This window comes from Pteropus medius, unplaced genomic scaffold (genome assembly GCF_902729225.1).
Source record: "Pteropus medius unplaced genomic scaffold, Ma_sr-lr_union100, whole genome shotgun sequence".
NCBI classification, from domain to species: domain Eukaryota; kingdom Metazoa; phylum Chordata; class Mammalia; order Chiroptera; family Pteropodidae; genus Pteropus; species Pteropus medius.
In genome coordinates, this window is record NW_024347791.1 from 7,029,916 (window position 1) to 7,045,878 (window position 15,963).

Sequence of the window (15,963 nt, forward strand, 5' to 3'; positions counted from 1 at the left end):
TCTGCGATCAGGGTGCCAGTGTGGTTGGGTTCTGGGGAAAACCCTCTTCCTGGCCTGTCGATGGCTGTTTTCTTGCTGTGTGCCCACGTGGCCTTTCCTCCATGCATGTACAAGGACAGACAGAGAGATATCTTACTTCCTCTTCTTATAAAACCAGAAATTTTATCAGATTAGGACACCACACATGTGACCTCATTTAATTTTCATTATCTCCTAAAAGCCTTATCTCCAAATAATTTTAAAATATCCCAGAGTAAGGTGCAAAGCCACGTATAGTATACAAACCATTCGTTGAAATAAGGAAGAAGAAGCTAAGGAAGAAGAAGAAGAAGAAGGAGGAGGAGGAGATGAGGAGGAGGAGGAGGAGGAGGAGGAGGAGGAGGAGGAGGAGGAGGAAGAAGAAGAAGAAGAAATAAAGAAGAAATAATAAAGAAGAAGAAATAAGAAGAAGAAGAAGAAGAGGAAGAAGAAGAGGAAGAAGAAGAAGAAGAAGAATCTATATATGTACGTCTTTGTAAATGATATCTCTGTAAGGATTTTCAAACAAATTAGTAACAGTAGTTGCCTCTGGTGAAGGATTAGGTAACAGGAGACAGAGGTAGGAATAACTTTTACTGCATATATCCTGTTATACCTTTTGAACTTTGAACCATATGAATGCAAACCATACTTAAAAAGAAGAAGAAACAACAAAAAAAGTTGTAACCAGGATAAAGTCATGGTGAGAAGAGATAGAAATAAGAGAAAGGAAAGAGAGAAAAGAAGCTGTGGCACAAATTTGATATAATTGTTGATATCTGGGGAGTGGAGGGGAGCTGGACCAAAAAAGAAGAGTATGATCATCTAGGTGTGTAGGGCTGAAATGTGCACATTCAACAGACACACCATCCATTTCCTGTCACATGCCTTCTTACATTTGTGATGTGTTCGGAATAGCAGGTGGGTGTGGCCTGGAGTCAGGGACAGAAAGTGACACCTCAGTATTCAAGACATCATGGGGAACATGGAATTTTGAGAGGACTTTAGGTCGTGGAAGAGATCATGGTAAATAGACTTCATGGACCAGGTGGAAGAAGGATTATTTCTAAGAGGATGTATGTGAAAGGGTTGGAGTCAGGAGTAGAGAGGGAAAATAACTCAAGGAAAGAACAAAAAGAAAGAAAATAAAAACTATAGAAAACCTAGTCTGGGCCAGGCACTGTACTTGCAGGGGGATCTGTCGGTTTCACCATCATCTAGACGCCCTTTCTTCTGGTAAGTGTTCTGATTTTTCGTAAGCGTCTCCTTTGTTAGTCTGTATTAAGGTTTCTCAACCGCGGCACTGTTGACATTTGGGCCTGGGGAATCTTTTGTTGTGAGGCTGTCCTGTGCACTGCAGGACGTTTAGCAGAATCCCTAGCTTCCACCCGTGAGATGTCAGTAGCATCCTTGTCCTCCAGTTATAACAACCAAAAATTACTCTAGATATTGCAAAATGTCCCGTGGCAGGGGGCAAAGTCATCCTCCCGCCCCCTTATTGAGAATGACTCTTGTGAACGGCCAGTAAGGCCACGCGGCAAGGAGCTATGGATGGTCTCTAGGAGTGACACAGCTGGAAAGGATTGGGGGCCTCGACCTGCTGAATTTGCCAAGAGTAAGAATAAGTTTGGAAGCAGATTTTTCCACGGAAGCTCCGGGAAGATAAGAACTCAGCCCGGCTGATAACCTGGATTTCAGTATCAAACTGGGAGGTAATAAATGGGTGTTGCTGTAAGCTGTTAAGTCTGTGGTGATTTGTTATGCAGCAATAGAGATCTCAAGTTCCATGGGATATATCTATATTTTTATAATAATTTTCTCCACTCCTTTTTTGCCCTTAAGCCACTTCAAATAGGTTTCCATAATTTACAACTAAAAATGTCCTAAGTAAAACATTACCTCATACATACGCCTCTTGAATTGGACAATTGTATTGATCTGTACGTTTCACTGTATATAAATTTTACCTCAATTAAAAATAAAACAGGAAAAAATTACCTCAGAGGGTTGCAATGAGACATAAATGAGATAATGTACATATGGTTCTGTGTTGTCAGGAATCTTTTGGAGATAAACGATTGTAACTCAAACTAGGTTAAGTTAAAAAAGGAATGTATAGGCTCACAGAAAAATCTAGGGGCAGGTCTGCATATTAGTTCTCTGTTGCTGTATTTCTTTTCTTTTTAAAGCTGAATGATATTCTATTTTATGTATAGAACATATTTTGTTTATCCATTTATCTGTCAGGGGACGTTTGGATTGCTTCCACCTCTTAGCTATTGTGAATAATGTTGCCAATATCTCTTCAAGAACCTGCTTTCTGTTATTTCTGATAATACACCAGAAGTATGATTGCTGATCATAAGGGAGTTCTATTTTCAATTTTTCGAGGAACCTTCATACTGTTTTTCATAGCGGTTGCACGATTTTACATTCCCACCAATAGTGCACAAGGGTTTCACCATATGCTCACCGACATTTATTTTCTGTTTTTCTCAATGTTTTGTTTTATTAAAAAAAAATAAATAACTCACTGGATGCAGTGTGATGGTTTGGAGGGGTTCAGGGTGAACTCCTGTGGGCCTAGGATTGGCCCGCAATGAATTGCTAAAATGAAAAACGTACCTGAACAGCACTGGACTGTGGTCAAGACAGTAAATATTGTGACTAATCCTGTTGCTTTGTAATGGTGGATCCAAGGCAAATTTCAAGGCAGTTTGTACCAACTTATCAGCATTGTTTGTTGGTAACTGTGAGGTCCATGATTCGCATCTGGTTTCAGTGATACCCCTGGGGCGCTCTGCCTTTCGGTGGGTTATATAGTAAGAAGATCTCATGTGACCAGCAGGCTGTAAGAAGCCTGGCCTAGGCTCCATTTTGGACACTCTGATTCCAAGGTGTTCAGTGCACAGGTTGGTGGTTCCTTATCTAAAAGCAAAAGCTTTTCAGCTCTGCAGAAAGAGGACAACTGGTGACCACACTGGCCTCTCAAGACCGTTTGTTGTGACGCAGACTTTGGCTGCTTCCCGCGCATGACCTTACTTTAATGCTCTTGCTATATTTTAGCCTTTTCTGCAACATTGTCCTTTTAGGTCCTATTAAGCTTCTTTAGGAATCAAAGCCTGTCTATCTGCCACCATTACTGCCAGGGGGGATGACTAGTTCTACAGTATCCTAGTGCCTAATACAGTGTCAGGCACAAAATATGCTGTTATTGTAAATATTCGTTGAATACTCCAGGCTAGAGCTGGTCAGGAGTGGAGAGTGGGGACAGGAGTCCTACAGTCCAGCTCCTTCTGCTTTCTGCTGAGTCACACAGGCTGCTCATCAGTGCCTGGCCCATAATAGCTGCTCAGTAAACATTTCTCAGATGAATACATAAACGAAAGAAAAAAAAATAAATGTTCTATTTACTTGGACTTGCCAAGATGCTGCAGAGAAAGGAAAGTCAATAAGTAAGCATCATGAAGCTTCTTTCTCTAGGTCTCCCAGACACACCTTTCAAACGACAGCTTCTCATGGACCCTTTATTTTATTTTATTTTATTTTATTTTATTTTATTTTATATTTTATTTTATTTATTTTAATTTTATTTATTTATTGAAACTATTTTATAAACAAATCCTTATACAAAGAAGAAACATGTATACAGAGCACCCAGTGAGGTGGACCCTTAACCCTTCCTTTCCACACTTGGAAAACAGATCAGAAGAGAGAAAAATGATTCCATCTTGTTCATTGTTTCCACTTATGCGGATAGCTTTTCAAGTGGTGTTTCTATTCCTTTGCTGGTGCTGTTTTTTGTTGTTTTTTTTTTTCCAATGTGGAATCAGCCTTTCCAGTCTGGCTTTGACTTTGTTTGCAACTTCTTGATCAGAGCTCTGGAGAAAATGAGAGAGAATAATGGCACCTCAGGTTACACTAGCCCAGGACTTCAGATTCTTCATACCAACAAGCTCTATGAATGCTTTTGCAAAACAACTTTTCTGTTTTCGTTCATCTTTTTATCTTGCTCTATCAACCACTTTAGAACACAATGTCCTATGGGATGTTTTGCGACATGAAGACCTCCATCTTTGCCACCAGGATGCAGATCTGCAGCTGGAGATGGCATTCACAACAGGTAGAATGTCTCCAGTGGCAGCTCTCAGAATGTCAGAAACCAATACACAGGCAAACTTCTCTAGTTCCACTCCTTGGGCGTGTCCTTGCAGGGTATGTCCTTAACAAAGCAGGAGAGATGGATTCTAAGAGCTCTCTATCTTTCTTACTGTATGCATTTCCATCTCCTTCCTGCAAGAACTTCAATGATTTCTCATACTGAGTGTGCAGGATCTCTGGAGCTTAGTAGGGACGATAGGACCTTCTTTCCATATTTGTCATTTAATTTCTTAGGCAAGGAACTAATAATTTCTGATACGATTATCTGCTTCCCAAGCTTAGTATCATCCATTCAATCAAATGCCGCCAGTAAAACCAAATGGGAGTATTGGCCACGAGCCACCTTTTCAACATAAGTCTTCATTGTTTTCACAATCATTGTCCTGTCTTTGTGCGTCTCATGCCACAGGCAGTTCATGGCCACTCTGGTGCCATCGTGCATGTGCACCAGCTATACCACTGCTTCATGGATGCCTTCTATCATTTCTGATCTTAGTTTTGGGGTGCATAGGTAAAAAAAAAAAGTCCAAGAATACTTTATGCAGCCATGAATGCTTAATCACAGCTTCCTTTCAGGCCATTGGAGTTAAAATCTGTTTCATTTCATCCATGATAAACTCTAGATTTTTCTGGCTGCACCTCTAATACTTTGTCCAGAGTTGGGTGATCTGCTGACTTGTAAAGCTGAAATGTCAACGTAGACCCCCTCTTTGAATATGTTCCTTTGCTCCAAAATGGCTTTGTCATTATATGCATACTCCACAATGGCTAATGCTTCTGCAAGCTGGAGCATCTTCCTCACATGGCCTTTAAGACTTCTTATTATCTCTGCAATCTATGGTTTACACCCACACGTGAGAAATTTCTTAAACATTTCTGGAATATTTAGCTTTACGTAACTCAACAAAATTATCTCTCAGTTCTTCAAAAGCCTATTTTCTCTGTTCTTCATTACCCCACTGAAAGTAACACTGGACCACACAACTTGAGGCACGGGCAAATGCAATAGTATTGATTTTCCTTTGAATCGACTTCTGCACATCACTCATCTACTTCATTCTTTCTTCTTTGTCACAGTCTCTTATCTTCTTAAAATCTCCCAAATCTGCTTCACCCGGACAATGACGTCACAGTTAGTTCTATCATTATGTCGTCTGCTTTGCTTCAGTTCTTCCTTCTTCTTTTCGAAATCATCCCATTTGGGTTTCTTGGCTGCTGATTCATCCCTTTTACAGTCCGGCTGGAATTTTCTCTTCTTGTCGAGTTTATTTGCCGGCTGGAATTTGTTCTTTGGTGTTTTATCTCCTTGCTGCTTATTCTTGAACTGCTTCACACCTTTTTCCTCTGGTTTTGTGGCACTTTTCTCAATGTTCTTAGGTGTGATTTTAGGTCCCTCTTCCTTAAAACTTTTCTTGGGAACGTCTTCGAAGAACCAGAATCATTGTTTTCATGATATCTGCTGGAATTTTTTCTTTCTTGTGATGTCTTTGTATCTTTTCTTGTGATTTTTTGTTTGTTCTATTTTGCTCTGACTTCCATCATAGCAACGTGCACATGGGTGGCCCAGGCAGGTGCAAGTCCCAGCCTCACGGGCCCTTTTAGATAAGGTGTCCTTAAATGAGAGGGTTCAACTATTCTTGCAGACATTTCACGCATGCTCCTTTCTCAACGTCACCCCAGGGGTTTGCTGGCCTTTCTTAAGCTGCCAATAATGGTTTAAAAGCAGGGGTTTTTGTACGAGTCGATTCTTGTCAATCCTGACTCTTTTACCGCTTCTCTTTCCAAAAATGGCTTATAATTTTGCTTTGCTCTAAAAACTTCTAAATAGAGAAATTCTCTCCACTTTAAAAAACAAAAACAAACAAACAAACAAAACAACAACAACAAACTTTTTGAAGCCCTGTATCTAGCGAGATCTTAAAGCGTCATCATTTCATTGCTCTCTGTTCATCTTCCTTAAGCACCACCGGATCCCCCAAATGTATGAGGCCTTTCTCAAGTTCCATACGATTTCTATTCAGTAGCCATGAAACAGCTTTTGTGCTTGAGATGGGCTTTAACAGAAGGGTCTGTTCACGGAGGATTTTGAATGGTCTCAGTGAGTTAGGTCATGTGCCCCCTCCTGAATCACTTACATGTCCAACGGTATGGAGTCTCTTGGAAGGTGGACATGATCAAACACGCTCAAACTCCATGGGGCAGGTTTTCCCATAGAAAAGAACACTTTTTCCAGAAGAGTGAAGGGATGTCAGGAATACAAACACAATAGATATTCCCCAAAAAATGCCTTTTGGAGTAATTTACCCAGTGGCACAGAGGAAGTCAGGGATGAGGTACCAACTGTGGGACACACTTAATTTTTTTTTTTTTTAATTTCTAATTTCTTCCTTTCCACTTTCCTTCATTCACCTCTTCCAACAAATCTCGCTTGCTGGGAACAGCAGCAGTAGCAGGAACTGTGACTGTAGGCTCACAACACAATGTTTGAGGATTTTAATAGCAATATGAGCAAAGGAGGCTGGACAGGCTTCCTAAGAATGTAATGACGAGGGAGCTCTGAGTGATGAGGAGGAGGGAGATTGCCAGGTGAAGGAAGAGAGGTGAAGGCAAGCCAGGCGAAAAAGATAGCTGGCACCAAATTATGATGCTCTGCAGGCAGGCACATTTCACTCAACACTGGAACATTCTCTGTGGCTAAGGCAGAGGTTGCATGTGAGGAAGGAGGCTGGTGATGAGAGAAGAGCCAGGAGAGACACCTCAGGACGGATTGTGAAATGCCTTAAACTTCTTGCCAAAACTTTTGGACTTTGATCTTATCTCCAGGTTTTGGGGAGCAGGGGAGGTCTTAACCCTAGAATTAATTTTTCAAATAGTTTTATGATGATATCTCTGGCAGCTGAGAGGAAGGTGAGGTGGGATTGGCTAAGACTCCTGGCAAGCAGCCCAGTTGGGAGGCTGAGGTGGGCGTCCCGACGAGCATGACAAAGACTCCCTAAGGCAGTAGTAGAAGGAAGAGTGGGATTCCAGCAATAGAGCTTAGGTAGAATCCATGGGATTTAGTTCTGCCACAGTTTGGGGAAGAACTGATTAACAGAAGAGGTATATGAAGATAAGAGTTTGAAGCAAGCAGCTACTGCCCTCCCCTGGCAAATTATTGATAGAATGAATCATCCATTAAGGGACAGGAAGATTCGCTATATTCTCAGAACAGAAGATGCTTGATGCTGGGAAACCACATCAGGAGGTACTTGTTGCATAAGTGTAGCTTTTCATTTCATTCACTGCTCCACCAGTATTTATTATGTGTCAAGTCCTGTGCTAGATGCCCGGTACAGACTAGGAGTGAAACAGTATATTGTACTGGGGGAGAAGGACAACAAACAAATGTATGTGTCATCAAAATGTATAAACTGTTCAGTGTATGAAGACAGTTGATTCTCGGTGCAATGAAAGGAAATGAAGGGATAGGGAGCAGAGAACCTCCCAAGATGGCTGGCCAAGATGAGTTTAGGTTCAGCGTGGGATCACATTACCTTTCATCCGAGGAGGCCATTTTCCAGCCAAGCAGATGTCAAAATGATGCAAATTTTGATATAGTGATAAACTTCATTTTGAAAAAAAATCACTTTTTCCCCCAAATATCTTGCAGTTTTAAATACACTCTAACAATACTTCCTTTACTTACCCTCAAGATTTTGTGATTGTAACTTATTTGGTATTTTAAAATTTATAGTATGATTCTTCAAATTTGCTGATTGATTTATGTGATGTCCAGGTGGTAGATTGTTACAAAGGTTTCCACTCAGTCATGCTTTCCTGTATCCAACCTCTTGTGTAGACCCCTCCCACACTGACGTTTGCTGTGGTCATGTGACCTGCTCTGACCAATGGGACATTGGGCGACAGGATACAAGCAGAAAATTAAAAAGTGCTTGAATACTGGGCTTGCCCTTTTATTGGCCCTGGGAGTGCCATGTAAAGAAGCCTGAGCTAGCCTTTTGGAGGAAAAGCAGCAGAGGTGAGAACCTCAGTTGAGATCTCCTAGATCAATCAATTCTCAGCTAATCTACAAACTGACTGTCACCACACGAGTGACCCTAGACAAAATAAGCATGAGCTCATGCTGATGAATTTTCAGCAAATTAAAAGTTTGTTGTTTTAAGCCACTGAATTTTAGAGTATTTTTTTAGTAGCAATAGATAACTGATATGGTATAATTTTCAAACAGCTTAATTGTTTTTCATTTTGTAACAAGAAAACTTAAAAGCAGCAAAGATTCATGACTCTGCTAAGCTCTCATCATAGTTTGGGGGTAGATCTGAATTTCCACTTTACATCCTAAACTCTAAAGACTGCATCTCTGCAACTTCCAGTATCTCTTAGAAATATCCAAACCTAAATCCTCTAATTAATCACGGTTCTCCAACTTTCTAGTTTCTTAGCAGGCATCTTAAAGTGATATTAAGATAATGGGCTTTGATTCCATTTTAAATAACTAAGAACCAAGGTTATATATAATTGTATGCATAAATAGAACTAGACTGATCATTTTCAAAATAGCCACATAACTTCATAATCGAATCTCATAACCTTCTGGGAAGTATGTTATTCTATCATTCCAAACAATAAACTACTTCAGAGGCAATGAAAGAACATTTTGTTCAACTCATTAAAAAGAAATCATTGTGACTCTTTTTTATTTCACTGTGCTTATGGAAGAACTGTAGCTTCCTGGTTCTTTGAAATATTAAAATAATAACTAAACCTGAAGTAGTGTAATCTAACACATATGTTTCTGAATCTTTACAGATAGGAAATAATTTGTTCCCCAGGACATAAGAGAAACTCACATTTCTTTAATGTTTTCTGTGCTTTTTTTTTTCTAATTTGAGAATCACTTTCAACTTCTTAATAATAAAGACTTGAAGATGTTAAGTCACTTGCCCAAGGCTACAGATTATAAATCATAGAGATAGAATCAAATAACTTTTCTTTTTGATGCCAAGTTCCATTCTCTTAACTGCTCTAATTAAAATAATAACTATTATGCAAAATACGTGCTTATAAAATTCAAACTATACATAAATATACAGATTAAAAAGCTCCCCCCTCCCTCATTGTAGCAGGTTCTATCGGTTACTTACCTGGCATTTATCCTCCACTTTCTTCTTTCTAACAGAACCCGGATTTTTTGCAGTTTCCCGCACTCCTCCTCAATAGCCCTATACTTCTGTTGGGCACTAGCTGAGCCTGAGAGTGTGGTCCTGATTGGCCTATCTTTAAGTCAATCACAGCGATTTAGACAAGAACATGTGACACATAGAGGAAGTCTGTGGTGCGTGTGTTCTTAAAAAGAGAGAACGCTTGAGAATGGTATGAGAATGTCCCCTCAGATCTCAGCTGCAGGGAGTATAACTGACAGATGCTGCTACAGTGTCTGAGCATCTGAGGCCATGCTTCCCAGGGGCTACTTCTAGCCAGAGATGGAATGTGGCAGGAACACCAAGACAGACTAGTTTCTGGGAGACATGGGACTACTCCGACAGGTGACTATGGCTAGGCGATTTGGCCTTATCTGCTAAGGATATTAAATTTGGATGTTTCTCATGAAAGTACTGGAGTTGTCTGACACAAAGCGTATTCAGGGAGAATGGCAAAGCAAAAAGACGGAAAGAACCTGGGTTCCCAAAGATGTCGAGCTGCTGAGTTAATCAACCCCAGGGTCCCTCTCCCCACAGATTACTTGTTGTTTAAAATAATAAATTTCCTTATTGTGTGAATCGCTGAGTTGGGGTTTTCTTCACTTGCAGCAGAAAGCATCGTCACGGATACAATGACTCTCCAATCTCATTTCCCAGAAGAAACTTCTGATAACATATTACTATAGCTTTTCCAATACATTTACAAACATGCGTATCGTTTTGCAACTTGATTCATCCTGTAGTCATCAATGTATTATGTACATCCTTCCTCAGCAGTGCATCTAGAGCTACCCAAGTCTTTTCCATGGCCGCGTAGAATTCTGTAGAGGGATGTGCCCTACTCAATGTGCTTCTGTCCATAGTCATTTATGTTGTGCCCTGTTTCTACCTCAAGAGACACAGGAGAGAAACACCGTCAGAGCCTTCCCTAGAGGTCAAATTACTATGCTTTTCTATCCCTATTAGAAACGGGGCCACTTTCAATGCAGGGGAAAGATACACCAGAGGCAGTCTGAGCAAATGAATCAGACTTAGGAGCAAGAGAGGGCAGACATTTGGTAGAAGGAGCAGCCAGAGACTATCCGTTTTGAAGAGAGGAAGAGTATTCCAAATTATTTTAGCCGCTTGTTCCTCCTCTTGCTCTTTCCTCCTCCACTCGGCTCCCTCGCCTCCTTCTCGGCCTTCTGGTGTGCCAAGTTCCCGGGGCTGCGAGGGAGGCGGGGAGTGAGTTGGCTCAGCAGTAAGAATCATCTGGCAGGAAGAGGCTCTGCTGCGCTGGCTAGGCTTCCTGGGCTTGGAGAGACCTACTTGGCTGCCCACTCGGCCTCGACCCCAGCCTAGCTGGCCACCTACTCCCTCTCCGGACAGAGTCCCGGCTCCACCCGCTATCCCTCTAGCCCCGCCCCCAGGCGCTGGCTCCACCCACCGCCATCCCCGTCCCCGCCCACTCGCTCGCTGCCAGGAGCACTAACCTCAGGCCCTGGACGTTTACCTCTTTCCTTACTCTACGTGGGTTGAGTCTGTAAAGAAAAACAAAACAAAAAACCAAAAAGAACAACTAGGAGAGTGTTCATTCTAAAGTGCTGTTCTTGTTAGAGCCAAACAAGTGTGGTTCACTTGGCGAGACCCTCCACCTTTCCTTCTGAGAGGTAGAGGGGTCCTCAAATGTCTGATGATTTGCGGGCCGCAAAGGTCTGATGCTGAAGGTTTAACTCTGTACCCTGATTCTCCCTTACAGGAACTGTTTCTGGCAAGCAGTGCATTTCCTCGCCATTGTAGGATGCTTCCCACATTCAGCCAGCTGATTTCAGTCGCTGTATGGACCTCAAACTGGCCCAGCTTAGAGATGGATTTTGTCTGGGAGGATAAAAGCAGCCGGCTTGGCTTTTTCTGAGCTGTTGTAGGCCTGCCTGCCTACTACAGCAAACACTAAAACAGCACCCAATCCCACCACACATTAAATATATATATATATTTTTGGCCGTAAACGTTATTTGATGAAAATGGGGAAAAGAGAGGAAAATATTTCAAAGTTTATACAAAAACGGAGATACAAATATATATGTGTATTTATTTATATGCTAGAGTAAAGTACAGTGGAAGAATATATCATTAAAAAGAAGAGCTATCTATAGGGAAAGGGAAGAAACTAGAAAAAAAACAAATAAAAGCTAGATCTGTTTGAATATACTTGTTTTGTAGATTTGAGGAACCATATATTACATAATTATAAAAATAAAATTAAAAATAAAAAAGCAATAGCTAATACTGAAAACAAAATTTAAAAGAAAAGAAAAAGAAGTTAACTGTGTATCCAACTGTCAACATAATCATGTTGCGAAGAACTAAAACCAAAATAAACAAGACTCTTTGGGCATCATTGGAGGATACTAGAGAACTCATTATTTTGAAAACTAATAAATAAAAGAAAATAAGCATTTATTTTACCTTTTATATACAAAGTATATTTCAGAGTAACCAAATAATTGATGAGGGCACATTTCTTTTTATAGTATTTCAACTATTAAAAGAAAGAATGGTACAATTAGAATACGACCATTTTACAAATTTTAATGAAGTAATGGATCTAGGCAATGATTGTCAAAGGTTGCAAATATCTCAAAAAGAAAGACAACCAGACACTGTGTACCCCCTCATGGAGGTACCTCTGAAGGAGGCTTCCAAAAAAATCTGAATCTAATCAAGTAGATTAGAGTGGACAGTGGTGGGGGGGTAGAAAAGGGGAAGGGGATTAAGAAGTACAAACTTCCAGTTATAAAATAATCAGAGGGATGTAACATACATCATGGGGAATAATATCATAGTAACTATGTAGGGTTACAGATGGTTACTAGACTTATTGTGGTGATCATTTTGTAAGGTACATAAATGTTGAATCACTGTGTTGAAATTAAATAATACTGTACATTAACTACAATTAAAAAAAATTTAAAAACTGCATCTGAATCTAATCAAATAACTAGATTTGACAGCCAAACTCACAGGAAATACCGAGGAAAGAGGATATGGTAAGTGACGCTGTGAAGTGCCAAGTAGCAAAATTCAGCCTACTCTAAGCTCTATAGGACAAACAACCTAGTTTATTCAAAAAGAAAAATTGTAAGTCAAAAGAAAAAGAGAAACAGAGGGAAAAACCCATAGATTAAAAGGCATTTGAGAGAGATTCATTTACAATGAGTGGACTTTATTTGGATCCTGGGGCAAACAAACTGTAAAAAAAAAAACCCAATTCTATAAATAAGCACAAAAATTTGAACACAGGCTAGATATATAATGGTATTAAAATTTCATTTTTTGTCGTGTTGTTGCAGTTATATTCTTTAAAGGAGTTCTTATCTTTTAGAAATAAATAAAATATTTTAAAACAAAATGAAAAGATGTCTGTTGTTTTTGTTTTTGTTTTTCAAAATAATCCTGGGCGGCAAGGGAATGGGCAGAGGTGTAGATGAAACAGAAGTAGCTGTGAGTTGATAATTGTTGAAGCTGAGTAAAGGGTACATGTGGTTCTGTATACTATTTTCTGTACATTTGTATTTGCTTAACTATTTTATTGATAAAATATTTTAGGAAATTCTTTGGAGTTTTTATTCGTTTGCTTTTGAAATTACTTAAGTATGAATAACTCATTTAATATGGCTGTGCTTTCTTAGAAGTCAGTTCAAAATTTGGAATTCTTTCCAGGTGAGAAAGTAGTGATACTAACAACGACAATTACTACACATATAGTTTGTAGAATGTGACAAACGCTGCTCTAAGTGTTCTGCTCATTTATCTTTTCGTATAACCTATGAGGCTGGTGGTATAATTATTTCCATTTTAAATATGGGATTACAGAGGATGAGGAAACCGAAGCTCAGAGAGGCCGAATAACTTGCTGAAAGCCACACAGTAAATGGAGGAGCCAGAATTTGAACACGGGCAATTTGGCTTCGCAGTCTATGGTCTTAACCACAATGTAAATCTACAAATTATTTTCTAATGTAAAGAAATGTTGATAAACACTAGATTGAACAGTTAATGAAGTTGATGTGATGCTTCACACACATGTACTTAACAATTATTAACTTATATTTTGAGTTTTTTTCTTTGTGTTTTAGAGCTATACTTTTTTGCAAGGATCTAGATATTTTCACAGGCCCCAAATCTGGAGCCTCTCACGCCCAGTGTATAAAACAGCCAGAGACCTAGGGAAGAAAATTGATGAATTCTCAGGTGTCACTTAAGCCTGACCTTCTCATCCTTTGCATCTCCAGGTTTTGTCAGCTTCAGGTATCCCTCCTCACGGTTTCTATCAGCCTCCTTTAGTAAATCCACAACTCATCTGAGTGCACCGCAGTCCATTTTGATTCTTCATTCTATTTTGACCAGCTACTATTGGTTTGCCCCTAGAGAATGTGTTTTGACTTTCCCAGTGGCCCCTAGCTCAAAGATTCACTCTCTTTGGTCACTATTCACAGGATCTGACCCAGAGAAATGTCATGAGATGAGCAGGGCACATCTCACCTCAAACTTTTTTCCCAATCGATATTTTATCATATGCCTGAGGACTTTGAAAGGTTCTATCCAATGCTATTCCTGGATCTAGTGTCTGTGTAGTGACCACCTGGGTGTGACAATAGCTTAACTAGTGGGCAAAAGAAAAATAAAAAGACCTGCGCACGGTCAGCCCATGAATTCTTCCAATATTGGAGGCAAGTGTGTTATAGGATATTCATGCTTCTCAGTCATCTTGTTGTGTGTCTAATATTCCACTTGAGGCTGTTCTTGGCGTTAATATTAATATCACTTAATCTGCCCTACACATTTTGAGCTGGGAGGAAGGGACAGAGTATAATTTGCGCTAGGTCCTCACCAGCTAGAGAGATCTACTAGCATGAACCCTCTGCAAAGATAACTCTGAACACAGGGTAGGCGTGCCTTAATGAGAGTTCTGTAATGTACAAGAAATGAAAAGATAAATATAAATTCAAAAGGGCAGAACTTTGAACTTCTAAATCAGTTTTTCCTCCAAAATATATGCTTACAAATTATCACCAGCAAGCCTGAAGGATTTTGGTTTTGTGGTCTCATGAGCAAGCATAAAACCAACTCCAAAGGCTAAGGCCTGCTAATGTTGGTTCCATCTCTCCTTAATGAGTAGATAAAGTGCCACTTGTTGGATTGCCTCTATTGGTCCCTGCACTGCCGCTATATCCTTGGAGGTTTCTAGAATTCAGGAGTTGGCCTGTTTGATGCTATGTAGTCTAGGAAATTGGCCCAAGGCAAATAAGACCCAGAGCCAGAAACATAGCCCAATAATCACTGAGAAAGTAAACAAGAGAAGGACGGAGCCATACTGTATTTAAGCTGGTGAAGATTGACGTCGCTACTTGCATCATTCCAATTAAAAGAGAGTTGGTACACAAATAGGGTTTCCTACAGTTATAGTGATGCCAAATAGTCCAGAGTGTGTTAGGCAAGGGTTTTCTGAGTATGGTGGTGGTGCGGAGTGGTGGGGGATGAGTTAAAATGGAGAACAAGTTACAACAGGTGTACGAAGGGTGAGCCACCATGTTACACAACTACTGGGGATGCCATTCATTACAGTCTAAGTGAACGGCGCTCCCTGGCATTGTGCAGTGTACCACCTGTGCCCTGGGGGAATGCGGGGAGTTCTGAGAGAGTGAGGAAGCTATCACCTTGCTAGCCCAGCTGAGTAATGTCCTGGCAGACAGGGGAGCACTCCTTTCCCACTTCGTCTACCCAATGAGTGACGGCTCCTTTAATTTTCAGAATCTGTTTCATTGTCCCCATCCTCCCTGAAACTTCCCCCAACACCACACCACACCTTGGAAAGAATGAACGGCATCACCTCCTATATTCCACCGCTCTGCTAAACAGGTTGTTCACTGCATGTACCACAATGAACCTGTAAGAATTACATACTATCTCCCTTGCTAGATCATGTTTTGAGGGCAGGAAATAGTGACCGTTTCATTCCTATTTGCAATCCTAGTGCCTGGCACATACAAGGCACTCAGTAAATGTTGAACTGCACCACATGCAAAAGATGGTTTCGTCATCTCTTATATTCAAATCTAGAGACAAGACAAGCTTATCCTAAAGTCTGGCCCACAGAACAGTAGTCCTAGAGAAGTGCTTTTCCAAAAAGGGGAAACACCGTAAGCGAATAATCCCCATTATGAGAATCACAGTGCACATTACATAATACAGGCTCTAAGAAGTCCTTCAATTTAAAAAAAAAAAAAATTTTAATTGGTTTTGAACTCAGAATTTCCAAACTCATTTGAGCATGGGATTCCCCTCCCCCGCCCCTCTTTTTGTAACATAACATTTCTACAGACACTTAAGAAACCCTTGTACCAGAGCATCTCAATATGTATAAACTAAGCTCTAGTCACAATCCTCAAATCCAGATTTGAAGGCTGTCTTTTTAGTTTGCCCATGGTGGACCAGCGGGGGGTGGGGGGGAGACATTTTGTTCATATATTCATTTACATATTTATTTAACTAACTTTTATGGAATATTTATTATGATTCAGATGGTAGGGATAACAAAAGA

At 40.2% G+C, this 15,963-nt stretch overlaps 1 pseudogene; it reads right to left on the reverse strand.

Annotated features, from left to right (window-relative positions):
* Positions 1 to 3,766: 3,766 nt before the first annotated feature.
* On the reverse strand, positions 3,767 to 5,862 carry LOC120614935 (pumilio homolog 3-like; annotated as a pseudogene).
* Positions 5,863 to 15,963: the final 10,101 nt, after the last annotated feature.